This window comes from Benincasa hispida, chromosome 3 (genome assembly GCF_027475165.1).
Source record: "Benincasa hispida cultivar pf3 chromosome 3, pf3_genome.v1.1, whole genome shotgun sequence".
Classification (NCBI taxonomy): domain Eukaryota; kingdom Viridiplantae; phylum Streptophyta; class Magnoliopsida; order Cucurbitales; family Cucurbitaceae; genus Benincasa; species Benincasa hispida.
In genome coordinates, this window is record NC_143480.1 from 61,518,183 (window position 1) to 61,533,481 (window position 15,299).

Consider the following 15,299-nt stretch of genomic DNA (forward strand, 5'->3'; position numbering starts at 1 on the left):
GACCGACAGTTGTACTCTTTGTACTATAGATATATTTCTATGTCCATTGGATATAACCAATCAACAATACGTTGACCCTTCACAATTTGCTCGTAAGTACAGATAGGCCAAAATTACTGTTTTGTCCTTGTAGTTACCTTTAACTTCTTAAGTACCACTGACCCATCTAATGAACCATTAGTTATAGTCCAACTATAATTGAATCTCTCTCTGATCAGGAGAGAGAGCGCCACATTGTTCAAGTCCCAGAATGAGCCTTTAAGGAAGCACTTTCTCTACTTATCCTAACAATGGGGAAGGAATGAATTTCTTCTTGTATAGCTATGTTCCCAGCTCCCCAACCAGACGAATCCCCAAAATGGTAGACATATTGAGTCGACGAAACTGACCACTCTCACCCATGCAAATCATAGGACCGCCCTCATAGACAGGAATTCACAACTCACTCAAGATTTAGGTCACCTATGGTCATCTTGGTAAAATGTAAGTCTCTTCTAGTAATGTTGTTATAAAGAGAGACTATTCATTTCAGGGTCCAGTCTTATATAAACTCTTTGTATAGGATACATTTACTCACATGTCTCCACATGAATGATCAGGATCAGATCATTTGTAGCACTTTACAATATTTATAACAACTATAAAGCATGTTGTATCTGTAGTGTTACCAGGATAAAGTACCTAGCCTTATCCATCTACTACAGAGTGTTTAGGTTATTACTTAAACATGATCCATCTGTATGTCTCCACATACATGTTCAAATTACATAAAATAACCTAGGATCTTAGTTTATTAGATTGAGTAAATGCACATAAAATAACAATTATATTTAATGATAATGATTTGTTTACAGAGACTTACAAACCACGAGAATAAAGAGAGATTTAGGAGTGTGTTGTTTTCTTTTGTGGAGAGACTTTATTCTTTGTCCTTTTTTTTCAACTTTATTGGTTAAAGCTTTTTGTTTGTTGGTTTTCATTGTCTCTTTGACCTCACATTCTCAAGGTGGCTATCACCCAACACTTTCAATCTACGCTTGGCCTTCTGTTCAACAACCTAAATGATAAGAATGTTAATGATAAAAGTTGATTATAAAAAGAGGGATATCTTAGTTTGATATTCACCTTCTTGTTTGTTTTTTATTTTTTTATTTTATTTTATTTTATTTTTTTGTCTCTTCTTTAATTCTTTTCATCATCAGTAACTTCCTCAACTTGCTGCAAAAAAATGCTTTCAAGTTAGAAAATACCTTGTTACTAAGATAGAACACTATCATTGTCGTGTCTATCACTACTTAGCACTGTCCAAAATCTTAATGATATCTTAGTTAAATATTTACCTTTTTCTCACTTGCATGTTTTGTTTTATTTTCCCTTCATTGATTATGTTCTTTTATCATTGTCATCATCAAGATCAAGATTGGTTTCCTAAACTTCAATTCCTGTAAGAAAATGTTGTGAAAATTCATTGTTGCTAAGATAGACAGATATGATGATAGAAAACTATCGTTGTCTATCACTGATAGAAAGTAATAAACTTCTATCACTTAGAAAATCTTGAGAAAAGAATCAGACCTTCTACTTCTCTTGTGTTGGGATCTAAGCTTCCTCCAACTCTTATGTTTGCATGTCTTGTGTTTCGATCTTAGCTTCCTGCAACAAAAAACATATTTTCATTCAAAATATAGTGATAGGGACAAACAACCATCATTGATAGACAATGATATACTTCTACCACTATCTATCACTACAAACATTTAGAAAATACCCAAACCTTTTCTATACCTTCTTTATGTCGTATCTGATCTTCAATCTACGAGAAAAAAAAATAGTTTATATATTTATTTACTATTATTTTTTTGGACCTTATGATGAGAGGGAGGAGGTAGGAAAGGGAATGGAAGGACACAAACTTGAATTTAATTTGGTGGTACTTTTGGGATGGCAAAGAGAGCTAAAAGAGGCAGTATTAGAGGGAGAAGGAAGGAATAAGGAGGGCAAGTTTGGATGCGAAATTTTCATGAGAAGGTTAGGTTGGAAAGTAGGAGAAGATTTGGGAGAGATTTTGTGGGTAAGAAAAAGAAAAAGGGTTGGATTAAATGGAAATAGGAAATGGATAAAAGGGAATTTAATTAGAAAAATGAGGTAAAACTTTTTTTTTTCTTGAGGGGTTTTTGTCAAAATGTGTTTGTTTGCTCAACAAAGGAAGGTAGTTTTAAAAATAAAGACTAAAAGTAGAAAAAATTGGGCCTATTCACTTACAGAAACTTGTGTACATACATTTTCTATGTATTTGCCTCTTTACTAACATTTTGTGTCTATTTGGGTTATTGCATATTTACCTTTCACTTACATTTTCTATCTACAATGAAGTTGATACAAGTAAATAAAATGCAACTTTTCTTTTTTTCTTTTTCATATATGAAGAAAGTGATGTAAATATATCTTGCCAAGAATTCGTCATTTGTCACCATTTTTTTTAGTATAGGGATGAGACAATTGAATCTCTGACTTCAAAGTTGATAATCAAGAACTACGACAATTGAGTTATACTCGTTTTTTAGCATTTCGTCATTTTGTCACAATTTTTTATTTTTACAAAGGGTTCACAAGTCACATTCTCTGTCATTTTGTATGAGTAGATAATTCTTACCCAAAAGATATGTTCAAAAGTAAATTTTGCATAAACGTGAAATAATTATTATGTCTTTTTAAATGACTCAGACAGAAATGTTTATAATTTCTTCTAATTTCTTTTAGACTATCTATGCATTGTGATTTTCAATCCTTGAGACATGGAGCTTATAGTTGGAGTTCAGTTTAATGGTGATATTTGTGAATTATATTTTGAATGTTTGAATCAAGCCGAAATTCAAAGTCTACCAATTAAGGGTTGATTTTGCTTGACTTGAGAAAAAAGTGTTTTTCAAAACGCTCATTTTTATTTAAACACTTTTGACAAAAATTATTGAAAATACACTTCAAAAGCTATTTTGAGTGATTGCCAAACACTCCAATTTTTTCCAAAATAACTTATTTTTTAAACTGAACACTTGAAAATGTATTCCAAATACATCCTAAAGCTTTTGTCATTCATTTTTATGAGTAGTTGAACTTATATTAACTTTCATGTCTAAATATGATTGGGATGAAATAAAACTATGGATAGTTTTTATTAAAAGAATAACCGATACAAAGCTATTTTCTAATTTTCTTGGTATTTAGAAAGCAATGGTATTATATGTGAGTTTTTGAGACCTCCTGGTCAAATTCATATGAAATTTTGTTATAAATATTTTTTTTTTCTTCTTATAATTTGTGGTGATTTGTTCCCTTATGATTTGTTGGATATCTTTTGGATGGGTTGTTGCACTTTCTTTTGTTATGTTCACAGTTGACTTTAATAATAGTGATTTTATGTTTATTTAATTGTGATACCAATTTATCGGTGTGATCACAATGATAGGCATATCAATGATATATTGATATCAATATCATTTCTTCCTAGTGCCTGCCCCCACTTAGACTTTTATATATGATATGATTTAACATTTGAACTTAATAGATGGTATGAAACTAAAACATTCTAAGAATGAAGCAACCAAGTTACCAAAAGACTAAAGAAAGAGAAGCTCCAGTTACACACTTGCAAAATATGGTTGAAGTACAAGTTACGATTAAAGAAATTTTAAGAAGATTGACAAGTCAAGAAAGTACATCTATCACGTAATGAAAGCTAGAATAGTCTAAATGTCAATTAAAAGGTAATACATATAATACTTTCTTCTAAAAACTATAGCTTATTCTAAAGTGTTGAATTAGATTAAAAGTCAAAGTGTTATGACTATCATCCAGTTACGGTAGTCATAGTTTCAAATTAACTAAAAGACTATTTGTAGTGACTTGGTATAACTGAATTGCTATGACTATCCTACAGCTATGGTAGTCATAGACTAGTTATTGATATTGGGATCCCAATTTCATGAATGTTGGTTAGTTTTGATGTATAATGTGATGTGTTGGAATTGATTTTTAAATTCTCCTCTTCTCAATTTAAAAGCAACTCAACAAAACTTAGTCCATAAATACCACCCATTTCTTATGGAACATATGACTATTGTTTTATTTGTTTTTGTTGAGTTTGTTGTATTAGTTGTTTTTCTTGACAATCGTTGTTGCTTGGGTTGATAAGTTATTATTATGGTTTCTACTAAGTTCATGAGTTTATTTGTTGAATTGAGTTTATGTTAATAAGTTTATATGCTTTTGTGTTTATTTATAATTTTTAGTTTTTCATTGCGAATATAAAAGAATGATGCTTCATGTTTGTTGAGTTTGTTGCATTAGTTGTTTATCTACTAAATTCATTTTAGTTCATAAGTTTTATTAACTTAGTTTGTGTCAATAAGTTTAGTTTATGTAACTTCTCCCTACTTTAATTATTTATTCTCACGTGTTTATGTATTTTATATTTTTATTAATTTTTTTTCAGATATCATCTATTGTGGTCTTTAGTAGAGGATTTCATAAAGTTTGATTCAGACAGTGTTGGGCCTGCTTCTTGTTGAATGTATTTTAAAAGCCCAAATGATGAATCCAGTGGTCCTGTTTTGCTAATCCAATTCGTGAGCCCAAGAATTTTGGTTTGGTAGAGTTCTTGGCTATTGTTTGTCCACGAACTTCCAGATGATATGTTCCACATGGTTCGCTCCACTAACCCTTGCCTGATGGAAGTGAAATGAAAACTTTATTCTGATAGAAATTTGTACAGAATTAATTTCTCTCTCTCTCTCTCTCGTTCTCTCTTTCGATATTGCAGAACTTCTCTAACCCTAATCTTTTGTTTATTCTGTGTGACTGCTTGAGTAAACGATTGGTGATAAAGAGCATGCAATCTTGTAGAAGAAAAGAGGAAGAAGAGTTCTATACAACAATATACGTGTTCGGCAAAATGATGCCTATATCCACGGGAAGGAGGGGAGATCTTATTCAAGAGCTAAGTCACAGTTTTTCTTTTTACAAATTTCAAGCTTTCTTGAAGCTTTTGTATATTGTTGTATATTACAAAATTTGTAAATGATGAGTATTTATACTATTTTTCTTATACAAGTAGTTACAATAACAACCTGTAAAAAGTTAAAGAAATGTGAACATCTGTTGAATATGTTGAATGTTTGAGCTTATTTACTTCAAATCTCCACCTTAAGCTCAACATGCAAGCTCTTCTCCTTCCAGATTTGACATATCTTCACCCTTTTTCAGAAAGTTGGAAGCTGAACTGACCAAGACAATTTGCTAGCTTGAGTTTAGATATAGGTTTGATAAGCATGTCAGTTGCATTTTCGGTGGTATGAACTTTAAGCCCTTCGACTTCTCCTTTCCCTATTATGTCTCTTACAAAGTGATATTTAATATCTATGTGTTTGGTCCTTGAATGATATTGAGGGTTTTTGGATAGGTGAATGACACTTTGGTTATCACAGTAGATCTTTACTACTGTTTGATTAATACCAAAGTCCTTCATCAACCCTTTTAACCACAATGGTTCTTTTATTGCTTCTGATAAAGCCATATACTCTGCTTTTGTGGTTGATAATGTTGTGATTGACTATAAATTTGCTTTCCAATACAAAAAATTAGGACCAAATAAGAATAGATAACCTGTTAATGATCTTCTTTTGTCTTGGTCACCTGCAAAATCTGAATCAACATATCCATATAACTCTAAATTTGTTTCATTAGTACTTTGATATGTTAATTTTTACTGTTTAGACTAAATTAGATATCTTAAAATCCTTTTTTTTTTTTTTTGCTTCCCAGTACCTTTTTCTAGGGTTAGACATGTATCTACTAACAAGACTAGTGTTGTATGATAGGTCTAGTCTAGTAGATATCATTAGGTACATTAGACTCCTTAGTGCTTGATTGTATGGAATTGATTGCATTTGAGTCAAATGTTCTATGTCTGTTTCTTTTGGTGAGTTTTTCTGAGGAAAGTTTAAAATGATTAGCAATAGGTATAGTGACTGGTTTTGCATTAGACATATTAAATCTGTTAATTACTTTTTCACAGTAGCTTAAATGACTAACGGTTAGAGTAGAAAAAGCTCTGTCTCTTTGAATTTCAATCTCAAGGATCTTTTTAGACTGACCCAAATCCTTCATGTCAAATTCTCTCTTTAGGAGATTTTTTACATGAAATAAATCCTCCTTAGATTTCCCTGCTAGTAGCATATCATCAACATAAAGTAGTAGATAGACTTTGTCCTTATAAGTAGTTGAATTAATATAAGAACAAATATCATAAGAACTTCTTTGAAATCCAATACTCTCTATGTAGTCATTAAACTTTCTGTACCAACATCTAGGGGATTGTTTAAGACCATATATAGATTTGTTTAGGAGACAGTATAGGTCTTCCTTCCCTCTTTCTTCAAACCCTGTAGGTTAAACCATGTAGATAACCTCTTCTAGATTTCCATGAAGGAAAGCAGTTTTAACATCTAGTTGATCTAGTTCAAGGTTGTACTGAGCAACTAGAGATAAAAGAAATCTAATAGAGGTTTGTTTTACTACTGGTGAAAAATTTTCAGAATAGTCTATGCCTTCCCTCTGAGTAAACCTCTTAGCCACTAGCCTTGCCTTATACCTAGGCCTTTCTTCTTTGGTAAAACCCTCCTTTAGTTTATATATCCATTTAGAGGCTATAGGTTTGCATCCTTTAGGAAGAGGGGCTAGGGTCTAAGTATTATTGACAGTGAGTGATTCCATTTCTTCACACATATCTTAAATCTAAGACCTAGCATTAGGACAGTTTACTGCCTCTTCAAAAGTGGCTGGTTCTTGGTCATTAGGAGCTATTGTGGCATTTAGGACTAGGTTCATGTAATTAGTTTCAGTATACCTAGCTGGAGGAACTATCACTCTTCTTTGTCTATCCCTAGCCAAAGAATACTGACTTAGATCAGGTACAACTTCAGTATTCCTAGTATGCTCATTTGAGTTTTCCTTTTCTTCTTCTTCAGTTTCATTATGAGGGTTATGGCTAGTGGAAGAATCTTTAGGTGTCTCCACCTCAATCCTAGCAGCATTAAGGCTATTAGGAACTTCATAAGTTGTCTTTTCTTTTTGCATAAACATCTCTTTTTCTCTGAAAGTGACATCCCTACTTATGACAAACCTTTTCTCAATAGGATTCCATATCTTAAAGCCTTTGACACCTTCTGAGAACCCAACAAACATACACTTTACTGCCCTAGACTTTAGTTTCCCCTGATTTTGGTGAATATAGCCAACACATCTAAATACCCTTAGATTTTCTAGGTTAGGTGGATGTGTGGTCCATTTTTCTTCAGGAGTTAGAAAGTTTAGGGAGGAATGAGGACACCTATTTAAGGTGTACATAGTTTAGCTTGCTGCCTCAGCCCAATATTTTTCACTAAGGATTACATCTGAGAGAAGACATCTAACTCTTTCCATGACTGTTCTATTTAGTCTTTCAGCTACTCCATTCTGTTGAGGAGTGAATCTAACAGTCCTATGCCTAGTTATTCCTATTTCTTTATAGAATTTATTAAACTCTTCACTACAAAATTCCAGTCCATTGTCAGTTCTTAGGTATTTAATTTCTTTAGAAGTTTACTTCTCTATCATGAGTTTCTATTCCTTAAACCTATCAAACACTTGGTCTTTAGTTTTAATGAATTAGACCCAACTTTTTCTAGAGAAGTCATCAGTAAAAGAAAGTAAATACTTTGAGCCACTTAGACTAGGTGTAGGAGCTGGACCCCATAGGTTAAAGTGTATATAATCTAGGATAGCTTTTGTGGTGTGTTGTGCTTTAGTGAAACTTTGCCTTGTGGCTTTTCCTAAAGCACAGTGTTCACAAAAGGTTAGATTTTCTGAGAGACCTTTAAGTAGAATCCCTTATTTAGATAGGACTTCTAGGCCTTTAGCACTAATGTGAGATAACCTTTTGTGCCAAACATCAGCCTCTGTGATCTCATTTGTGGTGGCAACATATGCCCCTGTCATCATTTCAACTCCTTTGACCACAAATAAGTCATTTATCTTTTCCCCAACTAATATCACCTTAGAATCCTTTAGCACCTCAAGGGTTCCTCTTTTACCCCTGTACTCACACCCAATTGCATCTAGCATACCTAAGGAGATTAGATTTCTCTAAAGAAGTGGAACATATCTCACATTCCTAAGGAGTTTAATAGTTCCATCCTTAAGTTTCATAGAAACAGAGCCAATGCCTTCTATCCTACGGCCTTGGTTGTTTCCCATATAAACCATTTCTTCTTCAATTTCTTTAAAGGTGTTGAACCATGGTCTCATTGAGGTCATATGGTAGGTGCATCCGGAATCTAGGACCCAATCATGTTTTCCTAAAGGATTTACAATGTTGGATTTGTCTAAAGTTTAGGCTAAAACATCTAAGTAGATAAAGGAGCCTTCTACAACAGATGCTTCGGGTGTTTGCCTTTTGAGTCCTTTTCTTTCTCTTGATTCTTTCTTTTTAGGATAAAACAGCCTTTGATTAAATGTCCTTTCTTTTTGCAATACTTACATTTTATTTTCTATTTAGACTTATTATCTTCTGAGTTATGTGGTTTTCTGTCCTTTGAATGATTTTGTTTGAAGTTTCATTTAACAAATAACCCTTCACCACTAGGATGATCCTTTCTATCAATTTGTAACTCTAGCTCTCTAGTTCTTAGGGCTAAAATTATAGTATCTGTACTTATACTGTCCCTTCCATATTTTAGAGCATTTTTAATTTCCTTATATGGTTCAGGCAAAGAGTTTAGAAGCACATAGGCCTCATTTTCATCACCAAGTTTTTCTCCTAGAGTTTTGAATTCAGCAACAATTTTCTTGATCTCATCCAAATTATCAGTTAAAGTTTTTAATAAATCCATTTTAAACGTAAAGAATTTCTCCTTAAGGTACATTTTACTAGGAAGATCTTTAGTAGCATATAACTCTTCTAGTTTAGTCCATATCCCATAGGCAGTTTTTTGATCTAAAACTTGTCTAAAAACACTGTCACTAAGGTTTAGAACCAACATACCATAAGCTGTCAGCTCCCAGTCTTCTTTTTCTTGAGCTGTCACAGTGGCAGGGAGTGTTGATGGGTCAAGGAGGGCTCTATGAGCTTTTTGCTGGCCGAAAATCAACTTGATTTTTGCCTTCCATAGGCCAAAATCTCCTTTGCCATCGAATTTCTCTACTTTGAATCTTGCTACTGACATCTTTGAATGAAAAACTTGAATCTTGAATCTTCAAGAACTGTAATTTTGTAAGTCTTTTTCTCTAATACCACTTTGTTGGGCCTGCTTCTTATTGAATGTATTCTAAAAGCCCAAATGATGAATCCAGTGGCCCTGCTTTGCTGATCCAATTCGTGAGCCTAAGAATTTTGCCCCAAAATGAATTTTGGTTTGGAAGAGTTCTTGGCTATTGTTTGTCCACGAACTTCCAGCCGATGTGCACCACGTGGTTCGCTCCACTAACCCTTGCCTGATGGAAGTGAAATGAAAACTTTATTCTGATGAGAATTTGTACAGAATTAATTTCTTTCTCTCTCTCTCATTCTCTCTTTCGATATTGCAGAGCTTCTTTGACCCTACTCTTTTGTTTGTTCCGTGCGACTGCTTGAGTAAACGATTGGCGATAAAGAGCATGAAATCTTGTAGAAGAAAAGAGGAAGAAGAGTTCTACACAACGATATACGTGGTTCGGCAAAATGATGTCTACATCTACGGAAAGGAGAGGAGATCTATTCAAGAGCTAAGTCAAAAATTTTCTTTTTACAAATTTCAAGCTTTCTTGAAGCTTTTGTATGTTGTTGTATATTACAAAATTTGTAAATGATGAGTATTTATACTATTTTTATGATACAAGTAGTTACAATAACAACCTGTAAAAAGTTAAAGAAATGTGAACAGCTATTGAATATGTTGAATATTTGAGCTTATTTACTTCAGATAGAGATTCAAAGTACTTAAGTTGATATTTTCTTCTTTTGTTTCAAATGAATCATTATGCTCCAAAGAAACTTGCATTGGAATTTTCGCTATGTAAACTTATAATAGTTACTAGTATTGCTACTAATTTTGTTAATCTTTCACTTGATGCAATTTGATAATTATAACTTAAGTTGATATAACTTGAAATCTGTGGTAGGTTGATACTTTTTCCTTTGGATTCAATGACAATATTTTGTTTGATAAATGCATCTTCAATTTTATTTAAATGCTTGGATGATGCAGATCTTTGATAAGTTGGTATTGTTTGAAAGATGATTCATTCTAAATTTATAATAGGTTTACATTAAATTTGATGTTATTTTTTAATTAATAAATATCTTTCAGCGACATTTTATAGAACACAAATCATAATTTAAAAAGTAGCATGGAATTTATATTGGTACACAATATAAATTCTACTGACGTTTTTCCATATTGCAAAAGATGTTTCCAATGGCTCAAAACACACATTTACCAACAAACTTTCACGTTGCTAAAAATATACTTTCAGAAACAAGCTTGCAGCGTCGCTGTAACTAACAAATAGTGACATATTGTGTGTTACTAAAAGTAATGCATAAGCATTAGTGAAACTTAAGCCTTAGCACTGCATATTAAAATAGCCAGTGAAATCTTCATTACACGGCTACTACAACATTTATAGTAACACTTCTTATTGATATTTTTTGACTTTCATCAATGCATTTTATTCATTACATAAAGTGATTTTTCTTGTAGTGAGTCTAGTGATTTCTTATTCTCCTTGGTGCAATTTCTTCTTTCTTTCTTCTAATCTTACTTGACCTTTTTTCTTCAATGGTTATATCTCCTTTATTATCCTTTTTTTCCACAAAGAATCTTTGCCCTTCTTCTTCCCCTTTATTATCCTTTTTTTTCCACAAACAATCTTTGTCCTTCTTCTTCATGTTCAACATATTTTAATACTTCTTCAACAACTTTATTTTTTTTTTCTCCCTTTCTCTCTCTTTTTTTACCTATCTCTTCCTTATCTTTTTCTCTAGATCATGAAATATTTGATTATTGTTGATTCAGATCCTTATTTTGTTGGAACAAGTTAAAGCGTAGAAAACTTCATGTAAACACATAAATTAAATTATCAGTGATAGATAAAAAATACTAAATATTGATGTCTACCACTAATAGACAATCAGAAGTCTATCACTATCTATAGTAATAGATAGTGGTAGTAGCCTATTACTGTCTATCATTGATAATGATAGAACACTATTTCTAATAGACAGTGATAGACTATTATCACTAATGATCAATTATATTTGTTTGAAATAAGAAATTACAACAAGTACTTACATCATTTGCCTAATATATTCTCAGGAAGATTTTGGTACTTATCTAGCTCTATAGATTCCCAAGAAATAATTCTTGGACTCTGATTTCCTAATTTCCTTCCAAATCCAATATTCAAATCTGAAAGTTCTGGTATTATTATTTCAAGAGCCCAAAATATTAATGTAAGTGGGAGCCTTGAAGGTACACTAATGACATGTTACTATAAGAAGCCTTCTTGAAGTATTCATATATTAGGTTGTAAACAAGTCTCCCCATAATAGTTTTAAAAATTTCTAAGGTTCTCTCTATTTATTTCCCGTTCATTGTCTTTGAAGGATCTCTTATCGAAGAGTTCCATGAGCGCGTTTGGATCGCTCCAATTTTACAATGACCGAAATACATGAAATACGTCCAAACGCACAATTATGCAAACAAACAGTAATTATTGGCATGCTATGAACAAGAAATTACAAGGGAGAGAATTGCCATACCAGTTGAAGACGGTCTTCATGTTGGAGTTGATGCCCTAATGTCTCGTGTACTGTAGTTTGTAAATAGTATGTACAAACGCTTGTGTTGTTAATATATGATATTTACTTCACATCTTGTATTTTGCTCGGTTACTTGTTTTATTTGCTTTACCACAAACCAATAAACATAAAATCCTTGGTTATCTGTATGTAACTCAAGCATGTATGTGGTGACATACAAGTAGATCATGTCTTGAGTGATAACCAAAATGGTCTGTAGTATATGGATACAGGAGGGAAACCTTATCCTGGTAACCCTACGGACGCGACTCGCTTTGTGGAATGGTCACAAGTGTTGTGATTTGTCACAAATGGTCTGATCTTGATCATTCGTGTTAGGGATATGCGAGCAGAGGCGTCCTATACAAAGAGTTTATATAAGACCTGACCACGAAGTGTTAACGTCTCGTTATATAACACCGTTCATGACAGAGACTTCACTTCACTAGGATGACCATAGGTAACATGACCTCAATCCTGAGTGAGTTGGGAACTCCTTCCATTAAGGGTACTCCTTTGATTAGTATGGGTGCGAGTGGCCAGTTCGCCGATTCAAACCTACCATTTTGAGGATTCGTCTAATTTGGGAGCTGAGAACTCAGCTACACAAGATGAAATTCACTCCTTCCCCGAGGCTGGGTAAGTAGATATATGGCTCCCTTAACGGCTGATTCTAGGGATAGAACGATGTGGCGCCACACACCTTCTCTTGGCCCGAGAGGTGTTCACACATAGTTAGACTATGTTGTATTGTTCATTAGAGGAATCAGTGGTACTTAAAGAGTGAGATGTAACTACAGGGACAAAATGGTAAATTGGCCCAGCTGTACTTACGAGCATCTATGAAAGGTCATCGTACTCATGATTGGTTATATCCAATGGACACAGAAATATATCTGTGGTAAGAAGAGTTCAGCTGTTGGTCTTTAGTGGAATCACTGACAGTTAACGGATGGTGGATCTCGTAGCTAAAGAGTTTAGTCAGCTATTCACGTACCGTTGGAGCTTCGAGCCACAGGTCCATTAGGTCCCCTGGGTAGCTTGGATAAAAGTCAAGAACCAGTATTTGGGTTAATCTGAAATGTTCAAATTCACAAGAGGAAGTTCAATTATATATGATATAATTGGACTGGTTAATTATATATGATATAATTGGCTAAATGTATGAGATACATTATTTTGGAGGAAATTAGATATAAATATGATTTATATCAAGTAGAGGATAAAATACTATAGTAGATATGTGATTTCAAACTATAGGATATAAATATAATATGATTATATTTATTAATTAATTAATTGATTAACTATATGGTAATTAATACTTTTGTCACGTTTGGACGTGGATTAGTGGGCAACGTCAGTTATGGTAACCGATGGGTTAAAATGAAAATAGTTTTCATTTTTGAATCGTGCAATCGATAGTCGTTCAATCGTCCAAAGAGAATTCGTGAAGCGTGCGTTGGTGAAAGAAGACGATCGTTCGAGAGCCTATATGATAGTCACTTCTCCACCTAGACAATCATTCACCTCACACTAAATGATCGCACACTGTCGCCTAGACGATCGGATAGCTTCTTTAAACGATCGTATAGTGTGCCGATTTAGCTAAACAGTTTTATACCTTTTCCTAAACGATCGTTCAACAAATCCTACACGATCGTGTAGCTCTTCTATGCAATAAGCACTTCTGCTATACGATAGCATCATTTTCTCTCCCACTTGCTTATCGCTTACACGACTCGTTCTTCCTCCGTCCTTTACCAAATTCACCAAAGCCCACCCTTTGGGTTTTCACTCCGAGAATACCCGGGGCTCATTAGTGGTGGTGTCGTCCCCGTTGTGGTTGTGAGTTCACATTGATCGTGCTGCAGTCGACGTTTTTCGTCGGGCGTTGGTAGAACATTTGGAGGGTCCGCTGCGTTGGAGTTCCGGAGATTGAAGATACTCTTCAACTGGTATGAAACTTTGTCTCCTTGTTATTTATCTTGTTCTGAGCATGCCGATAATTAGTATTTGTTTGTATAACTATATGTTGAATGTATATATTTGTATTTCGGTCACTGTGAGATCGGAGCGATCCGAACGCGCTCATGGAACTCTTAGATATAAGATCCTTCAATTGGCATCAGAACCAGGTTCTGATACTCCGATTTCATCTGTTGCAACGAAATGACATTTACATTCATGGTGGGTGCATTTCTATGCTGGTTTAATAGTTAAATTTTTCTGTGGATGTGCGGATTAATGGATGTTTGCGGGATGATTAGCCTCAGTTTGTTTAAGATCCTTTTACATTTGCAATTATTTGTAAAGGCCCCCGCATTTTTGGGCATTATTAATTGTTATCAAGTCTGTATTCAAAGTCTGTTTGGAGTTTTAAGTCGTTCGTCGAAGTTCTAGGAAAGCGTTGCGGCTCTTCGAGGAAGGAGGCGATCTAGGGTTGATAACATCGTGTAGAAAAAGTTCTACGCGATCGCTGTCCATCGCATAATTCCACATCATAAAATAACGCATCAAGTGTCCCATTAAAGGATGGCAGTTTTGCACGTTTCTTTATTCGATCTCCTGTAAGAAGATAAGGTAACTTAGTCTCTTGTCCTAATCTATCTTTTCTCTATGGTAAGCACATTAGGGCGGGACATTGGCACCGAAAGCGAGGGGTTCCAAACGATTCTGGACCGAAAAATGGTGGCTATTAGGTTCAGTTCCAAGAGTTGGTTTCTGTCTAATGGTTGAGAATGTCTTATCCCAGCGAAGGGGCAACTGATCACCCCCCCGGTGGCGTTTGTCCTGACTCACTGGGGCATCATTGCAAAATCGAAGTCTATAACTTAAGGTACTTGAACCTGTTTTGCAAAACTGTTTGGTTTAAAAGTGGTTTAGCAAAATCTAATAAAGTTTTGTTCGTATTTTTCAGCAACATTTTCAAAATGGCAATAGCCACGTTATCGTTGTTAAGGACTGAAAAACTTACTGGCGATAATTTCACAACATGGAAATACATGATCACGACGATCCTAATCATCAAGGATCTCATGTTTGCTCTCACGGAGGCTTGTCCTCCTATTCCAGCTCTAAATGCCGCTCGAAATGTTCGAGAGGCATACGAGCGATGGACAAGGGCGAATGAGAAGGCTTGAGTCTACATCTTGGCAAGTCTTTCTGAAGTCTTGGCCATGAAACATGAGCCTATGGTCTCAGCACGTGAGATTATGGAGTCCCTGAGAGGGATGTTTGGAAAATCGTCTGAACAGCTTATGCATGAGGCTCTTAAATACAAATTCAACTCCAAAATGGAAGAAGGCACCTCTGTTCGTGAACATGTGCTAAACATGATGGTCCACTTCAATGTGGCAGAGTTGAATGGCTTTACCATCGATGAGGGCAGCCATGTAAGTATAATCCTGCATTCTTTGCTGGA